We start from the raw sequence: 19,031 nt of genomic DNA, 5'->3' as shown, positions 1-19,031 counted from the left end.
TTTGCTGCTTCATCGGCATTTTTCAAAATTTCGAGAACTGGTTCGCAGTTTAGGGTGTTTTCAGAAATTTCTCATTCAAAGAATGTAAGTCTTGGAGGTAGACATTGTGCGTATATGTAATTGTTGATGTAGACATGCTGCGAGGTTTCAAAATACTGATTGCTGATTCTCAATAATTGGTATGGCAATTCTTGTTATAAGGTACGAATGAGTATATGATAGGGTTTCGATAATTATAATGAATTTTTTTTTTTTTTTGGAAAGTCAAAGATCAGTGAAGTTGTTGGTAAGTTTATTGCTAATGTGGTGAATATAAACGATTCCCCGGTAACGTTGGCGAAAGGGCAACGTATCTATCGAGGTTATAATAAGACTGTTTTGATTGAGAAGTCAAAGTTGACTTGCTGGAGCTGTGACAAAACTGTCTATTTTGAAATGGAATTGAAAAGTTATTTTAGCTAGTAAATGCCAAAGGGTCTAACACGGATACGTGTCGAACTATGACTTGGGTTTTGAGAGTTTTCAGGTGTATAACTGTGGGTAACATGTGGTTGGATCATCATCTCGATTGTTCCTTAGTTGAAGTGTCTTCAGGAATTTCGAAAGGTTTGAGCACATATTGTAATCGTTAATACATATGATGTTCTAACACAGTTTTGAAGTCAAAGTATAGCTTTGAAAGATATAGGAATCTAAGAGTGATGATACTGGTTATATTTTGAATTGAATTATGCGATTTCAAAATCAGAATATGTAATTGAATTTGAATGAGTATGATTGTTTTGATTTATATGAAAGAATGGATATTGTTGTGAAAGTAGGGAGTATAGTTGATGATTGCTGAATCAGTTTTGAAAAATGTAATATATTAATTGTGAATTTATATATCTCTCGAGTATTACCTACCCGTTAAAAAAATTTTCACAATTAATATTTTGTACAAAAGAAGTTTATTACAGTCTTTATGAAAATATATGTGTATATTTTCTTTAGATGTAATATAGATTTAATGAGTTAATATTAAATTAAACTCATTTGTTTAATGGTTGGAACTAGAATTGAGTAATCCCTAAAACTTTATAAATTACATAAGTATTTCTTCAATAATATTGAAATTATGAATCATTACTTTGTTATTTGTTGGTTTTCTTGAAATTCTTGTGAACTTCGCAAGGTACGAATGATGTTATTTGAAAAGTTTCGAGTACATCGATGATGAAAGTGTAAAATCAAACATATATTGGAATAATACACTTGATTTATTATGAATTGGATTTTTATTGAATTGAGACAGAGATTGTAATTAACGATGGTTAAGTTGCGGACGAAGGACGTACATCATTGCATATTTGTAATATGAATTAACTGAGTAGTTAAGATTCACACATAATAGCTTAGTACGGGAAGATTTATTATGGTTTAAAAATTTATACATATAAAATATACATATAAATCTTTCGATTGGAAATGAGTTAATACTTCATAACTCGTTGATACAATATATTTGTTGTTGATTCGTAATGATGTCCACAATGATTCTTGAACTGACAGAGTTTGTGATGTTACAGGTGCTGTTGATTCTGACGATACTGACGGCACTGACTGTGTTGATGGTGCTACGGTCCTGTTGATGCTGTTGGTAAAACAATTCTAGCTTGTAAATCGTACACCATTTTCGATCAAAGTTTCTACTCTACCATCTCCGTTCACTCATCCAATTTACGGTCAGAATTAAATAATCTCTAAGATTTTGGAGATTACATAACTGCCGCAGAGATATCTCTTCAATGAAGTTTATGAATTAATACTTCATCGTTTGTTGTTGTTGTTGTTGATATTTCTGGATATTTACAGGGCATATGACGTTGATGTTTGAGATACAGATTGTGATGTTGCGGTGTGGGATGTGGATGTTGTTGTTGGTGGTGGTGATGGTACTGTTGGTGTTGCTGATGGTGGTACTGTTTATACTACTGGTGCTGCTGCTGGTGTTTGTAACCTTTGCACCATATTCTCCAAAGCCACTACCCGAGCGTGAAGCTCGTTGACTTCTTCTATTACACCAGGGTGATTGTCGGTTCGGACGAGCGGAAAAATAAAATCTAGAATTTGGTGTAGTATGTAATCGTGACGAGATACTCTAGAAATAAGAGAGAAAATAGTGTTTCGGATAGGTTCGCCGGTAAGTGCTTCAGGTTCTTCGCCAAGAGGGCAATGTGGTGGATGGAAGGGATCACCTTCTTCTTGTCTCCAATGATTAAGGAGGCTACGAACCCATCCCCAATTCATCCAGAATAGATGATGACTAATTGGTTGATCCATTCCGGTCACACTGCTTTCGGAACTTGAGTGGGATTCCATTTCAGAATCCGAGGGACTTGAACTAATGACGAATTCCATTTCGTACGATTGAATAAAGAATTTTTCGATATGAAATGATTTTCCGCCTATCGGGTGGTATTCTAATTATATAGAGCAAAAGGTTTCGTAGATTATGGAGGAATTTACAGAATATGTCAGGCAAAGTTTACAGTAACAGATACGCTAAGATATGAATTAGCAGATACGCTAAGATATGAATTTTGTCTATACACTATTCATGCAATCAATGCAATAAGATGTGTCTAGACTAAGAATGATAAGCAGGTAATTTCCGACAAAAATGATAAGCAAAACTTTTGACATGCAGACACGGTCGAAGTCCAGACTCACTAATGCATCCTAACAACTATCAGTTAGACACACTAATGCAGACCTGGTTCGCTAAGACCACCGCTCTGATACCAACTGAAAGGACCCGTTCATATACATTATAAACGATTCACAATAGTTGATTACATCGCGAGGTATTTGACCTCTATATGATACATTTTACAAACATTGTATTCGTTTTTAAAAGACAAACTTTCTTTACAACGAAAGTTGATGGCATGTACACCATTTCATAATACATCCAACTATAATTGACTTAATAATAATCTTGATGAACTCAATGACTCGAATGCAACGTCTTTCAAAATATGCCATGAATGACTCCAAGTAATATCCTTAAAATGAGCTAATGCACAGCGGAAGATTTCTTTAATACCTGAGAATAAACATGCTTTAAAGTGTCAACCAAAAGGTTGGTGAGTTCATAGGTTTATCATAACAATCATTTCAATATATTAATAGACCACAAGATTTCGGTTTATAAATATATGTACACTCGCAAGTGTATAAAAGTATTCTATAAGTTGTAGGCACCCGGTAACAAGCCTTAACGTTCATGTTTTACCCTCTGAAGTACACCAGATCAGGTGTGTTTAAAATAACCTCGAAGTACTAAAGCATCCCATAGTCAGGATAGGGTTTGTCAGACCCAATAGATCTATCTTTAGGATTCGCGCCTACCGTACATAGACAAGTAGTTTAATGTTACCAAGCTAAGGGTATATTTCTGGTTTAAACCCACATAAAATTAGTTTTAGTACTTGTGCCTATTTCGTAAAACATTTATAAAAACAGCGCATGTATTCTCAGTCCCAAAAATATATATATAAGGGAGCAAATGAAACTCACAATACTGTATTTCGTAGTAAAAATACATATAACGTCATTTAACAAGTGCAAGGTTGGCCTCGGATTCACGAACGTATCAATATTGAGATTCAATATTGAAGGAAAGTACGTAGACGCAACGGAGATGATAAACACTAGATTGTCCTCACGAGCATACCCATGAACTATACCCATCACCTCCATAGCTATAACCCATAATTTCCTTAGTTTTGACTCATTCAAAAAACTATTTTGAAATCACTCGGACAGTACTCCGTCGTAATATTTTATGTATACTAATAATATCTTGAAATAATACAGAGCAAATATATATATATATATATATATATATATATATATATATATATATATAAATCGATTGAGAGAGTTTAGATAAATATATTTTCAAGTTTCTATGAAATAATGAAACCTATTGAATTCTATTTATAATAGATTTTTGAATTATTAAAGTGAATTATTAAAGTATGAATTATTAAAGTGAATTATTAAAGTGAATTATTAAAGTATGAATTATTAAAGTGAATTATTAAAGTATGAATTATTAAAGTGAATTATTAAAGTTAAAGTAAAGTAAAAGTAAAGTAAAGGTAAAGTTAAAGTATAGTAAAAGTATAAAAACTATGTATGTATAATACGCGTATAAATATATATAATATTAATTTAAATCATTATATATATTTAATGAAATAAAATATAAATATCGTTATATTTATTATACTGATTAAGTAATGAGTTGTCAAAAGTGATTCTAGATATTTATAAAAGTTATATACATTTTAATAATAAAGTTCTTTTTAAACTGAAAACGTCTTTGTACGTTTGAAAATAGATTAATAGAATATTTTGGAAACCAATTCTCCACTAACTTTTGTCTAACTTTCGTAAATGATACTTTTTGTTTTTATTTATAAATAGCTTTACAAATTATTCTGAATATCGTTAAGAGGAATAGATTTTCTCAAATCATAGTGGACCTCTCAACAGAGACTTGTAATCATAATTCAATGTTTCTGATAATTCAATCATTTAATATATATTTTTTTAATTTCGTCAAAAATCATATTGAAACAAATACGTTCGTGTAAAGTATTATACGTTTAATACTTTATTAATATTCTCAAGTTATAATATATATATATATATATATATATATATATATATACACATATACATATCTATTTATATATAACGGTTCGTGAATCGGCGGAATTTGGTCGAGGTTATAATGAATGTATGAACACAGTTTAAAATTCTTGAGATTTAACTTAACAAACTTTGCTTATCGTGTCGGAATAATATAAAGATTAAAGTTTAAATTTGGTCGGAAATTTCCGGGTCGTCACACTTTGTCCTTTCGTTTCTTCTTCTTGCGATTAAGCACCGCTTGTAATGGTACAGAATTCGCAGATATGAATTTCGGAATGAACATAGTTAATGTTCTAAGAAGGAAATCGAAATGGCATGATTTTGATTTGTCAAATTACTATAATACCTCAGAAAAGACCGAATCATCAAGAAATATTTTCTTGATATTTTATAGATTAAATAGAATACAAGAGTCGTGCAACATAACACATGATGACGTTATGATCTGTGAATCATCATGCTCCATTTACAAACTCAGCATGACTTACTGTAATATAAGCACGTTGATCAAGTATCATTATATTATACTAACTCACGCTTCAGTTCCCAACACTACTTCAAAAACATTCTTATTTTAAACTTGAGGGTTTCAGAATTCAGAAACTAAAATAATTTCTTTTATGATGTAATACAGATAGCGCGAAGAGGTAAATGATTTCAGATAAGAATAATTATAGAAATATCTTCAGAATATGGAGGATATTTTAATGAAAGATACTATGATATCTTATAATTTCTAATATTAGAGGATGATGAAGCGTATTGTTTGCAGGGGTTTAGAATCAGGAGCAAGGTATTCGTTAATGACTTCAGCAGATACTGAATTATTTAGATTCTTTGAAGGTTGGTTCAGTCTTTGTGATTTGTCCACAGCCTCCTTCATACTTTGCTCAATCCGTTTTCCAGTTCCAAAACTTCTCTTTCTCTGAACTTCGCTAATACACTAATCTTTATCATCAAAATTTTTACTGTTAAGTCGTTTACATTTTTTTTTTTTGCTGCTTCATCCGCATTTTTCCACTTTCGGAGAACTAGTTCGCAATTTAGGGTGTTTTTCAGAAACTTCACATTCAAGTATGTATGTCCAGGAGGTAGACGATATATATACACATATAACTGTTGGCATAGACATGCTGCAAGATTTTAAAATACTGATTGCTAATTCCCGATGATTCGTATGGTAATTCTTGTTACAAGAAGCGAATGAGTAATGTAACATCCCGCGTTTTTCCGTTAAATTTATTTTAACACCGTCTTTTTTTTTATAATATCTTTCGTCATTTAATTTGGTATCTTTCGTTAACTAACGTTCATAATATCCTCGTTATTTAATTATAACGTCACCCGTTTACTCGAGCGTTTTAAAATATTCGTTTGGTTATTTCCCGCACCCGCTTTGAAACTAGAGGGACCAAACTTGCCAAGGGACCAAACCTTTGACTAGGTCAAAGAGGTCAAACCTCCCTCATCCATTCATTTATCTTTTTCTTTTTCCATTTTTCTTTAATACTTCCACAAATCCTCTCAAAACCCAATTCATAAATTCATCATCCAAATTCAATCAAGGAAGCTTACAACTAAACAAAATACATATTTGGAATCCTCTCTTCATCCTCTTCAATTTGATACCAACTTCATCTCATTTGGGTAACTTTCTAAAATCACTAATTTTATGTGTTCTTGAGATTTTTGAGTTATAAAGTTGTTAATTAGTGTCTATGGCTCATTGTGATGTCGTGTATGTAATTTGTATGCTCGATTCGTTGTTTTTGGTGTAACTAGTTCAATATGAAAATTACTTGCTAAATCCTTGATTTTGGATGATCAAATGTTGTTAGATTATTAAAGTGCATGTTTTAAAAGTGTTACTAGTATCATTAGCTTCGTTTTGATGTATAGGTTGATTAAGGAAACTCCAAGAACATGATTAGTGATTTTGTGAACTTGGATTAGGGTTTGATAAGCTTTAGATGAACTTTTGATGCACCAAATGCTATGAAATATTGTAGATAAGAATTTTGTTACAATGTGTGTTTGATCACCTTCAAAACGGCATATCACATGTGTGAATTGGATTCCCGAAACTTAAAAAGCATTTGATGAACTTGAAACTTTGAAAATGGATTCTTAATGATCACTTGACGGAAAATCGGTTATTGAAATTGATGTTTTTGTTTGATGAAACGTGTTTAGTTGTTTTCCTTGTCAAATTACCTTTCCAACGATATATAGTATGCATTTTGGATGTTTTCGGTTCATAAAATATGTTAATTTGAGTTTTGGTTCGTGACTTGGACCATTTTTCTGCAAACTGCATGTTTCCCAGGTATTGCGCGCCGCGCATATACCCGCGCGCCGCGCAGAATTAGAAATCCCAGATGTTTGCCTTCGTGGTTAAGTTCTGACCAGGATTTACACTTGGGTGCGCGCCGCGCAACCCATTGCGCGCCGCGCATATGCCCAGCTCATTTTTGTTTTTATTTTTCCTTTCACAAAATGTTTCCCGCTTAACCGTAACTCCGATTAACATGAAACTTGGCCATTCTGCTCATAAATGATTTCTCATCATGGGAAAATTGTCGGATACCCGACCCGACCCCGTTGACCTTGACTTTGACCAAGTTTGACTTTTAGTCAAACTTAACCAAACAATTATACGATCGTTCTAACATGCTTAGTTACTTGTATCGTGCATGAAACTTGACTAATTGATTCACATGCTATATTAATCGAGTCGTAACGAGCCATAGGACTAATTGAACATCTTTGACCAATCGTGACTATCGTTATTGATACAACCTATTTGTTTAGGTCAAGACTAGCATTGTTCTTTGCACACATTTACTTGTTGAAGTACTTTACTACTCGTGCATTCAAGGTGAGATCATAGTCCCACTCTTACTCTTTTTGAACTTACATTTGGGATGAGAAAACATAAACATTTCTTTTACTAAGTGAACACAAGTACAGGAAAACAAACATTCTACATACGAGTTTAGAACAAAATCCTCAATTCGATTATCATTAGTTACACTTGCCGGGTGTAAGCGAGAACTTATGTTGTATGGATCCATATGGGTTTGACAAACCCTCATTCAAACGGTTCGCTACCGTTTACGAATGAAATATATTTTCGAGAAACAGTGTATGTTCTAGCACTAGGTGATGGGGTTCAATGGAAGGAAATGTTAAGCATTGATAATTGGGTGCTCGTGAAACAAACTTTTGGAATGTATTACTATTATTTCATTGATGCAAATCTTGTGGTTCACTTGTACTTACTTACTTAAACCTATGATTTCACCAACGTTTTCGTTGACAGATTTCTATGTTTTTCTCAGGTCCTTGAACGATACATGATACATGCTTCCGCTTACTATTTGATACTTGCATCCGATGTCGAGTATACATGCATTTCATGGAGCGTCTTTTGACTTTACTTTAAACCGTGTCGCCTAGATTTCAATCGTACTTATAACGTTGTAACTTAACTTTAGGTTGAACAATTCTTGTAAACTTTGAAACAATCTTTATTTTGAAATGAAGGCGACATATATTGGTCAAACGTTATCTTAAAGACATATAATCAGGTAATGGGACCCACATAGCCGACGCCGTCACTTGACGATTTGTCGGGGTCGCTACAAGTGGTATCAGAGCCTTGGTTGTAGGGATTTAGAGTTCATTTGTGTCCACCCCGAGTCATAGGGTACATAGGTGAATCTAGACTACAACCGGCATATAGACTGAAGTAGGAATTATTTGACTAATTGTGCATTTATACTCGAACTCTTCTATCATATCTAACTCGTATTCGATCTTGATCTTACATTGATAAATTTTGTTGATGCGCCACCTTGACTTTATGAAGTAATGTTAAATGCACATGAGAATCAGGGTAATATAATTTCCGGGATTATATTACGGTGATTCACATGGACGTTCCGACATTATGACATAGAGAATTTAAGGCGAGTCAAGGAAAATTTTCTCTCTATCCTTATTCCATGCCACGGTTAGTTTTGTTGAAAATACTAACCAACGATATTCTTGTCTCATGAAGGAACAATGGCTCACCAAGGTCAACACAACACTCCTCTCGAAACTCTAGAACAAGCTCTTCAACGAATGATAACCACCGCCGTGGGTACGGCCGTGGCCAATCACTTTTCTAACAACAACAATCATGGAGCCGGTAATTCAATCGAAGGTTGCTCCTACAAGAACTTCATGAAGTACAATCCTCCCACTTTCGATGGAACCGGGGGACCGGTTACTCTCACCCGATGGTTTGAACAAATGGAGACCGTCTTTGACACAAGCGGTTGTCGAGACCTAGACAAGGTCAAGTTTTCCACCCTCACCCTTACCGGTATTGCTCTCTCATGGTGGAACACGTATGTACAATCAGTGGGTATCGATGAAGCCCACACACTCTCTTGGACCGAATTAAGAGAAAGAATGATCACCGAATATTTTCTGCGCGACGAGACTCGAAGGCTCGAACAGGGTCTAAGGAATTTAAAAACGGTCGGGAATGACCTCGGAGCTTATAATCAACGGTTTACCGAACTAGTCTCAATGTGTCCAAATCTCATGACTCCCGAATCCCTAAGAGTCGAACTTTACATGGATGGCCTCCCTAAGAGCATTCAACACGGGGTAATGGCATCCCAACCCACTAACCTACAAGAGGCTTTAACAAAGGCCCACCAAACTTTAGAAACGGTGAATGAAATGGAAGCACCGGTACGAATGGTCGAGAACCACCCGGGTAACAACAAAAGAAAATGGGAAGCCCCCCAATCGAGTAACTACAACAACAACCTTTCCAAGGAACCTCTCACCCCCGTCGGCAAGAAAAGTTATGCCGGGACACGACCTTTTTGCAACAAATGCCACAAGCATCATTTTGGTGAATGTGGCAAGCTAATTTGCCATCGGTGCCAAGGTAGTGGTCATATTGCCAAGTATTGTGGAAGTACCGCCCCCGTCACTCAAAAGGGGCCCGCCGCACCAAAGCCGAGTATTTGCTACAAATGTGGCCAATCGGGTCATTTTAGGAATGAATGCCCAAAGAATAAAGCAAAAACCAACACGCGCCGTTGAACTTACAACATCGACACCTAGGATGCCCGAGGCGACGATGGACTAGTAACGGGTACGTTTCTTCACAACAAAGCGTATATTTCATACTTATTCGATTCAATTACCGCTAGACATTTTACAACCAAGACTTTGACTTGTACTCATTACATTCCACCTTTTTCCCTTAGATACTACTTAGGCAATTTAAGCGACCAACGGAAAGATATTGTGTGTCTATAAATTCTATCGGAGGATATACGTTAAGAATATTGACTTGACACCTATAGAACTAGGGAGCTCAAAACCTATTCATTAAGGAGAAATTGTTGCCCTACATTTATGTATAGATTATTGTGAACTAAGAAATTTTCGGTTGGAAACGTATACCCTCTCCCTCGCATCCATGACCTCATGATTATTTGCACGAATCCCGTATGTTCCAAATCGACCTCCGTTCCGGTTATCATCAATTGGGGGTTAAGGGAGACGATGTCTCCTAAGCCATTTCCGAACTCGCAACGTTAGTTGTAAATCTCTCTTTGTACCGTTTGATTTATTTAGGACTCCGTCCGTATTCATGAACCTCCTAAACCACGTATGCAACTTATCTAGACAAATCTGTTATCGTATTTATAGATGACATCTTAACTTATTCAAGTAAAGAAGGCAAACGAACAACATCATCATCTTACGCTCGAACTTTGAGAAAAGAGCAACTCTATACCAAATTCTCTGAGTGAGAATTTCTGTTAAACGAAGTCAAATTTTCTAGACCATGATGTTAATGGTCAAGGCATTACAATCAATCTCGAAATCAAGCCACATGTAATCAGGAAACTCTCCCAACTCAGACTTATATTCGTAAAAATATTAGATCTCACCGGTTGTTACCGAAGATTAATTTCTGACTTTTCTCGTGTGTTATCGCCAAGAAAAAGCCGTGCGCCTGCGGGCAAAGCGGACAATATTGTGGTCATGTTAAGCTGGGGTGTTACAGAATGGTATCACACGGTGTCACACGACTTTTAAACTCGTTAACTCACTAAGGAAAACTCTAAACCTCTCCGTGTTCGAACCTTGAGCGTGATTCTTCACACCAACATTTCTAGTTAAAATCGTATAGCAACAGATGGAACTCAAACATGGAAATATTTCTACATGAACGCCGAAAGGCATACTCTCTCGACTCGAAATCAACGTAACTAAAAATTCGTTATTTTGCACGAAGAATTCGAATACTAAATTGTGGATCCGATCAATTTTCTCGTCATCTCATACCACACTACATACCTCTGATATTTCACCGTTACCGTCTGATATTACGGGAATTTAAGATAACACACACTCCCAGGGATACCTCATTCTTCTTTGACTTAATGTCCTTGTGTTGCTGATAATTGGCCAACTACTATTCAACCCCGAACTATACAACTACGTGTACTATCTCGTTTCCTTTTTCAAACCTCAACTTTTGACAACTAGATGCATGATATGGCAACCTCGAGATGTAAACTCACTCTACTCTAAGTTCTCATTTCACTCCTATCTTTATCGCTCGCACTTCCGTATAAGGAAACTTTTGTAACATTTCTCAATGGATAGAGAAACTCTTCATATTACATTAGTATTCGCCACGAGGGTGAATAGTCCTAACGAACATTTTTGAGCCCTAACTAACTTGTTCAAACATATCTTAAGGAATTCTTTTCTAATATGGTGTACCATTGCCAATGCCAATTACCTCGGATCAAAATACTCGTATCGCTTCTAGTTTTGCAAGAAACCTTGGGAAACCGCTTAGACATGAGTACCGCGTATCTCTCACAAACCGACGAACCGAGCAAACGAACGATTTACATCCTGGAAAGACATGTTTCAAACTCGCATTATCGCTTTTAGTTGATCCCTCATACTACGATAGTTACCATTCTTGTACAAACGCCGCACTTCCGAAACCCTATATGACCGCAAATGTCATACCCCTATTCGTTAGACCAAAGCATGTGGCAAGCAAATCACCAAATCTGAACTCCATCAAGAAACAACAATTGAGATCGTTCAAGTCCGAGAAAGGCTCGAGATGACCCGTAGTCGCCAGAAGAGTTATACCAAACTTAGATAAAAACCTCACAAATCCCAGCGTGTCACCGCGTAATATTGAGAAACCGCACCTTGGAAAGGTGTAATCCATTTTGGAAAATCGAGAAAGGCTATATCCGCAATATCGAACCTTTTGAAACCTTGGGGCGTATTGGAACCGCTTCCTATCGTTTATAACTTCCGACTAAATTAAGTTTCCGTTTACCCTACATTTCGTGTAACAAACTTAGAAACGTGTCCTGCGGAACAGGAACGTGCAATCCTTCTAGATGCACCAACTATTGATGACAAACTCCTCCTCGTAGGAAAAACCGGCTGAACTTGTGGATCGTAAAACCAAGCCCTAATACAACGTAACACCCCGACTATCCGGATTCGTGGAATGTCCAAGAAAGTACCTTCAATCATTCGTAGAGTTACTACACTAGGTCTCGAGTAAGAGACATCGACTATTACTTCCAACTAAATTTCGGGACGAAATTTCTTTTGAGGTGTGGATAATGTAACATCCCGCGTTTTTCCGTTAAATTTATTTTAACACCGTCTTTTTTTTTTATAATATCTTTCGTCATTTAATTTGGTATCTTTCGTTAACTAACGTTCATAATATCCTCGTTATTTAATTATAACGTCACCCGTTTACTCGAGCGTTTTAAAATATTCGTTTGGTTATTTCCCGCACCCGCTTTGAAACTAGAGGGACCAAACTTGCCAAGGGACCAAACCTTTGACTAGGTCAAAGAGGTCAAACCTCCCTCATCCATTCATTTATCTTTTTCTTTTTCCATTTTTCTTTAATACTTCCACAAATCCTCTCAAAACCCAATTCATAAATTCATCATCCAAATTCAATCAAGGAAGCTTACAACTAAACAAAATACATATTTGGAATCCTCTCTTCATCCTCTTCAATTTGATACCAACTTCATCTCATTTGGGTAACTTTCTAAAATCACTAATTTTATGTGTTCTTGAGATTTTTGAGTTATAAAGTTGTTAATTAGTGTCTATGGCTCATTGTGATGTCGTGTATGTAATTTGTATGCTCGATTCGTTGTTTTTGGTGTAACTAGTTCAATATGAAAATTACTTGCTAAATCCTTGATTTTGGATGATCAAATGTTGTTAGATTGTTAAAGTGCATGTTTTAAAAGTGTTACTAGTATCATTAGCTTCGTTTTGATGTATAGGTTGATTAAGGAAACTCCAAGAACATGATTAGTGATTTTGTGAACTTGGATTAGGGTTTGATAAGCTTTAGATGAACTTTTGATGCACCAAATGCTATGAAATATTGTAGATAAGAATTTTGTTACAATGTGTGTTTGATCACCTTCAAAACGGCATATCATATGTGTAAATTGGATTCCCGAAACTTAAAATGCATTTGATGAACTTGAAACTTTGAAAATGGATTCTTAATGATCACTTGACGGAAAATCGGTTATTGAAATTGATGTTTTTGTTTGATGAAACGTGTTTAGTTGTTTTCCTTGTCAAATTACCTTTCCAACGATATATAGTATGCATTTTGGATGTTTTCGGTTCATAAAATATGTTAATTTGAGTTTTGGTTCGTGACTTGGACCATTTTTCTGCAAACTGCATGTTTCCCAGGTATTGCGCGCCGCGCATATACCCGCGCGCCACGCAGAATTAGAAATCCCAGATGTTTGCCTTCGTGGTTAAGTTCTGACCAGGATTTACACTTGGGTGCGCGCCGCGCAACCCATTGCGCGCCGCGCATATGCCCTGCTCATTTTTGTTTTTATTTTTCCTTTCACAAAATGTTTCCCGCTTAACCGTAACTCCGATTAACATGAAACTTGGCCATTCTGCTCATAAATGATTTCTCATCATGGGAAAATTGTCGGATACCCGACCCGACCCCGTTGACCTTGACTTTGACCAAGTTTGACTTTTAGTCAAACTTAACCAAACAATTATACGATCGTTCTAACATGCTTAGTTACTTGTATCGTGCATGAAACTTGACTAATTGATTCACATGCTATATTAATTGAGTCGTAACGAGCCATAGGACTAATTGAACATCTTTGACCAATCGTGACTATCGTTATTGATACAACCTATTTGTTTAGGTCAAGACTAGCATTGTTCTTTGCACACATTTACTTGTTGAAGTACTTTACTACTCGTGCATTCAAGGTGAGATCATAGTCCCACTCTTACTCTTTTTGAACTTACATTTGGGATGAGAAAACATAAACATTTCTTTTACTAAGTGAACACAAGTACAGGAAAACAAACATTCTACATACGAGTTTAGAACAAAATCCTCAATTCGATTATCATTAGTTACACTTGCCGGGTGTAAGCGAGAACTTATGTTGTATGGATCCATATGGGTTTGACAAACCCTCATTCAAACGGTTCGCTACCGTTTACGAATGAAATATATTTTCGAGAAACAGTGTATGTTCTAGCACTAGGTGATGGGGTTCAATGGAAGGAAATGTTAAGCATTGATAATTGGGTGCTCGTGAAACAAACTTTTGGAATGTATTACTATTATTTCATTGATGCAAATCTTGTGGTTCACTTGTACTTACTTACTTAAACCTATGATTTCACCAACGTTTTCGTTGACAGATTTCTATGTTTTTCTCAGGTCCTTGAACGATACATGATACATGCTTCCGCTTACTATTTGATACTTGCATCCGATGTCGAGTATACATGCATTTCATGGAGCGTCTTTTGACTTTACTTTAAACCGTGTCGCCTAGATTTCAATCGTACTTATAACGTTGTAACTTAACTTTAGGTTGAACAATTCTTGTAAACTTTGAAACAATCTTTATTTTGAAATGAAGGCGACATATATTGGTCAAACGTTATCTTAAAGACATATAATCAGGTAATGGGACCCACATAGCCGACGCCGTCACTTGACGATTTGTCGGGGTCGCTACAAGTAAATGACGAGGTTTCGATAAATATAATGATTCTTCGGAATGCCAAAGATCAGTGAAGTTGTTAGTAAGTTTATTGCTAATGTGATGGAATATGAAAGGTTCCCCAGTAACAATGCTGAAAGGACAACGTATATATAAGGCTATAATAAGGCTGTTTCGACGTTGACTTGCTGAAGTTGTGACAAAACTGGCTACCTTGAAAAGAAATCGCAAGATTATTTTTTTTGCTAATAAATGCCAAAGGATCTGTATGTTAAACTATGACTTTGGTTTCGAGAGTTTTTCAGGTACGTAACTGTGGGTAATATGTGGTTGGATCATCATCTCAGTTGTTCATTATTTGAAGTGTCTTCAGAAATTTTCGAAGGGTTTGAACACAGATTGTAACCGTTAATATACATTTGATGTTCTAACACAGTTTTGAAGTCAAAGTATAGCTTTAAAAGATGTAAGGATCTAAGAGTGATGATTTTGGTTATCTCGAATTGAATTCTGAGATTTCAAGATCGGAATATGTAATTAGATTTGAACGAGTATGATTGTTTTGACTCCTATAAAAGAATGTATATTGTTGAGAAAATAGTTAGTATAGTTGATGATTGCTGAATCAGACTTCAAAGGATGTAACATATTAATTGTGAATTTATATCTCTCGGGTATTACCTACCGGTTAAAAAAATTCACAATTAAATTCACAATTAATATTTTGTACAACATAATTTTTATTACAGTCATTATGAAAATATATATGTGCATATTTTCTTCAGATGTAACATAGATTTTAATGAGCTAATACTAAATTAAACTCATTCGATTTACGGTTGGAACTAGAATTGAATAATCCCTTGAAGGCTTTAGAGATTACATAAGTATTTCTTCAATAATATTGAAACTATGAAACAATACTTCGATATTTGTTGAGGCGTGATGTTGGTTTTTGTTAAATTCTTGTGAACTTCGCAAAGTACGGATGATGTTGTCTGAAAAGTTTTAGGTTCATCGATGATGAAAGTGTAAAATCAAATATATACCTTGATTTATTATGAATTGGAATTTGTTGAATTGAGACAGAGATTGTAGTTAACGATGGTTAAGTTGCGGGCGAAGGACGTACATTATTGCATATTTGTAATATGAATTAACCGAGTAGTTAAGATTCACACACAATAGCTTAGCACGGAAAGACTTATTTTTACATCAAAAAAAAATATGCATATAACTTCTTCAGAGGGAACGAGTTAATTCTTCATAACTCACTGATACAATACACGCGTTATTGATTCGTAATGATGTCCACAGTGATTCTTGAACTGACGGAGTTTGTGATGTTATAGGTGTTGCTGATTCTGACGATGCTGATGGCACTGACTGTGATGGTGATGCTAACGGTACTGTTGATGCTGTTGGTAAAACAAATCTGGTATGTAGATCATGCACCATTCTGGTCAGGGTTTCTACTCTTCCTTCTATCATTTTGGTTCGCTTACTAATTTATGGTTAGGGCTAGATTAGATAATCTCTAAGACTTTAGAGATTACATAATTGCCGCGGAATACTTCATCAGTTATTGTTGTTGGTACTCCTTGGTATCCATGGTGCGTATGACGTTGATGCTCATGGGACAGATTGTGAAGTTGAGGTTTACGACACGGTTGTGGTTGGAGGTGGTAATGGTACTATTGGCGTTGATGATGGAGGTACTGATTATGCTGCTGGTGCTGCTGCTGGTGTTTGTAATCTCTGCACCATATTCTCCAAAGCCACTACCCGAGCGCGAAGCTCTTTGACTTCTTCTATTACACCGGGGTGATTGTCGGTTCGGACGAGCGGATAAATAAAATTTAGAATTTGATGTAGCATGTAATCGTGATGAGATACCCTGGAAATGAGAGAGAAAATGGTGTTTCGGACAGGTTCGCCGGTAAGTGCTTCAGATTCTTCGTCAAGAGGGCAATGTGGTGGATGGAAAGGATCGCCTTCTTCTTGTCTCCAATGATTGAGGAGGTTACGAGCCCATCCCCAATTCATCCAAAATAGATGATGGCTGATTGGTTGATTCATTTCGGCCACACTGCTTTCGGAGCTTGAGTGAGATTCCATTTCGGAATCTGAGTGACTTGAACTGATGGCAAACTCCATTTCGTACGATTGGATAAAGGATCTTTCGATATGAAATGATTTTTCCGGCTATCGGATGATATTCTATTTACATAGGATATCTATATATATATAGATCACAAGATTTCGTAGATTACAGAGGAATTTGCGGGATATATTAGGCAAAGTTTAAAGTAACAGATACGATAAGATATGATTTAGCAGATACGCTAAGATATGAATTTTGTCTGTACACTATTCATGCAATCAATGCAACAAGACGTGTCTAGACTAAGAATAATTAGCAGGTAATTTCCTAAGGATGATAAACAGATGATTTCCGACTAGAATGATAAGCAAAACTTTTGACATGTAGACACGGTCGGAGTCCGGACTCATTAATGCATCCTAACGACTTATCAATTAGACAAACTAATGTAGACCTGGTTCGCTAAGACCACCGCTCTGATACCAATTGAAAGGACCCGTTCATATACATTATAAACAATTCTCAATAGTTGAGTACATCTCGAGGTATTTGACCTCTATATGATACATTTTTCAGACATTGCATTCGTTTTTAAAAGATAAACTCTCTTTACATCAAAAATTAACAGGCATGCATACCATTTCAAAATGTCCAACTATAAATGACCTAATATGTCATTTACTTAATAATAATCTCTACTGAAATCAACGACTTGAATGCAACGTCTTTTGAAATATGCCAAGAATGACTCCTAGTAATATCTTTAAAATGAGCAAATGCACAGCGGAAGATTTCTTTAACACCTGAGAATAAACATGCATTAAAGTGTCAACCAAAAGGTTGGTGAGTTTATTAGTTAATCATAATCATCCATTTTCATCATTCTAATAGACCACAAGAATTTCATTTCCAGTTCTCATAATATACGTCCCATGCATAGAGACAAAAATCATTCATGTGGTGAAGACCTGGTAACCGACATTAACAAGATGCATATAAGAATATCCCCTATCATTTCGGGAAATCCTTCGGACATGATAAAACAACATCGAAGTACTAAAGCATCCGGTACTTTGGATGGGGTTCGTTAGGCCCAATAGATCTATCTTTAGGATTCGCGTCAATTAGTAGATCGGTTTACTAATTCTTAGGCTACCAAGTAAAAGGGGCATATTCGGCTTCGATCATTCACCCATATAATGTATTTTCAATTACTTGTGTCTATTTCGTAAAACATTTATAAAAATTGCGCATGTATTCTCAGCCCAAAAATATAAAGGGTAAAAAGGCAAATGAAACTCACATATTGTATTTCGTAGTAAAAATACATATAACGTCATTGAACAAGTGCAAAGTTGGCCTCGGATTCACGAACCTAAATTAAATATATATATATATATATATATATATATATATATATATATATATATATATTGGTCAATATTTGTCTAACAATTAGGTCAGGGCATAGTGTACCACAATCCTAATGCTCGAGACTAATATGCAAAAGTCAACAAAAGTCAATTTGACTCAAAATGATTTCAAAAAATCTATAATGATTAATATATAGTTTAAATATTGTCGTTTTATATTTTTAAATATTTTTAAAAGATTTAATAGAGTAAATAATATAATTCATTTATTAATAAATAAAATTTTTATATTAAAATTTATATAATAAAATATACTCTTATATATATTAAGTAATAAAATTTATAAAGTTTATCTAATATCATAAAGATAATATGATAGGTATTATTAAAGAAATTTTATTACACGTAGTAAAATATGTTTGTATCACATATTTATTTGATAAAATAATATCTATAATAATAGTAAGTAAAAGTTGTATTATTTTGTAGTAATAATTATTATTATTCTATTACTAAAATATCAATATTTATAATTACTAAAATGACATTATGATAAAATTATAATTCTAATTATGATAACTTTAATATTTACGATACTTTTTAATATTATCTTTAAAATAATAATTCTATTAATAATGATATTTTATAATAACAATTACATTTCTATTAAAATGATAATTTTTGTTAAAATGATAATTTTAATACTAACGATACTTTTATTAATAATGATAAAAATAA

Source organism: Rutidosis leptorrhynchoides, chromosome 4 (genome assembly GCF_046630445.1).
Source record: "Rutidosis leptorrhynchoides isolate AG116_Rl617_1_P2 chromosome 4, CSIRO_AGI_Rlap_v1, whole genome shotgun sequence".
Classification (NCBI taxonomy): Eukaryota; Viridiplantae; Streptophyta; class Magnoliopsida; order Asterales; family Asteraceae; genus Rutidosis; species Rutidosis leptorrhynchoides.
Note: the sequence above shows the minus strand (reverse complement) of the source record.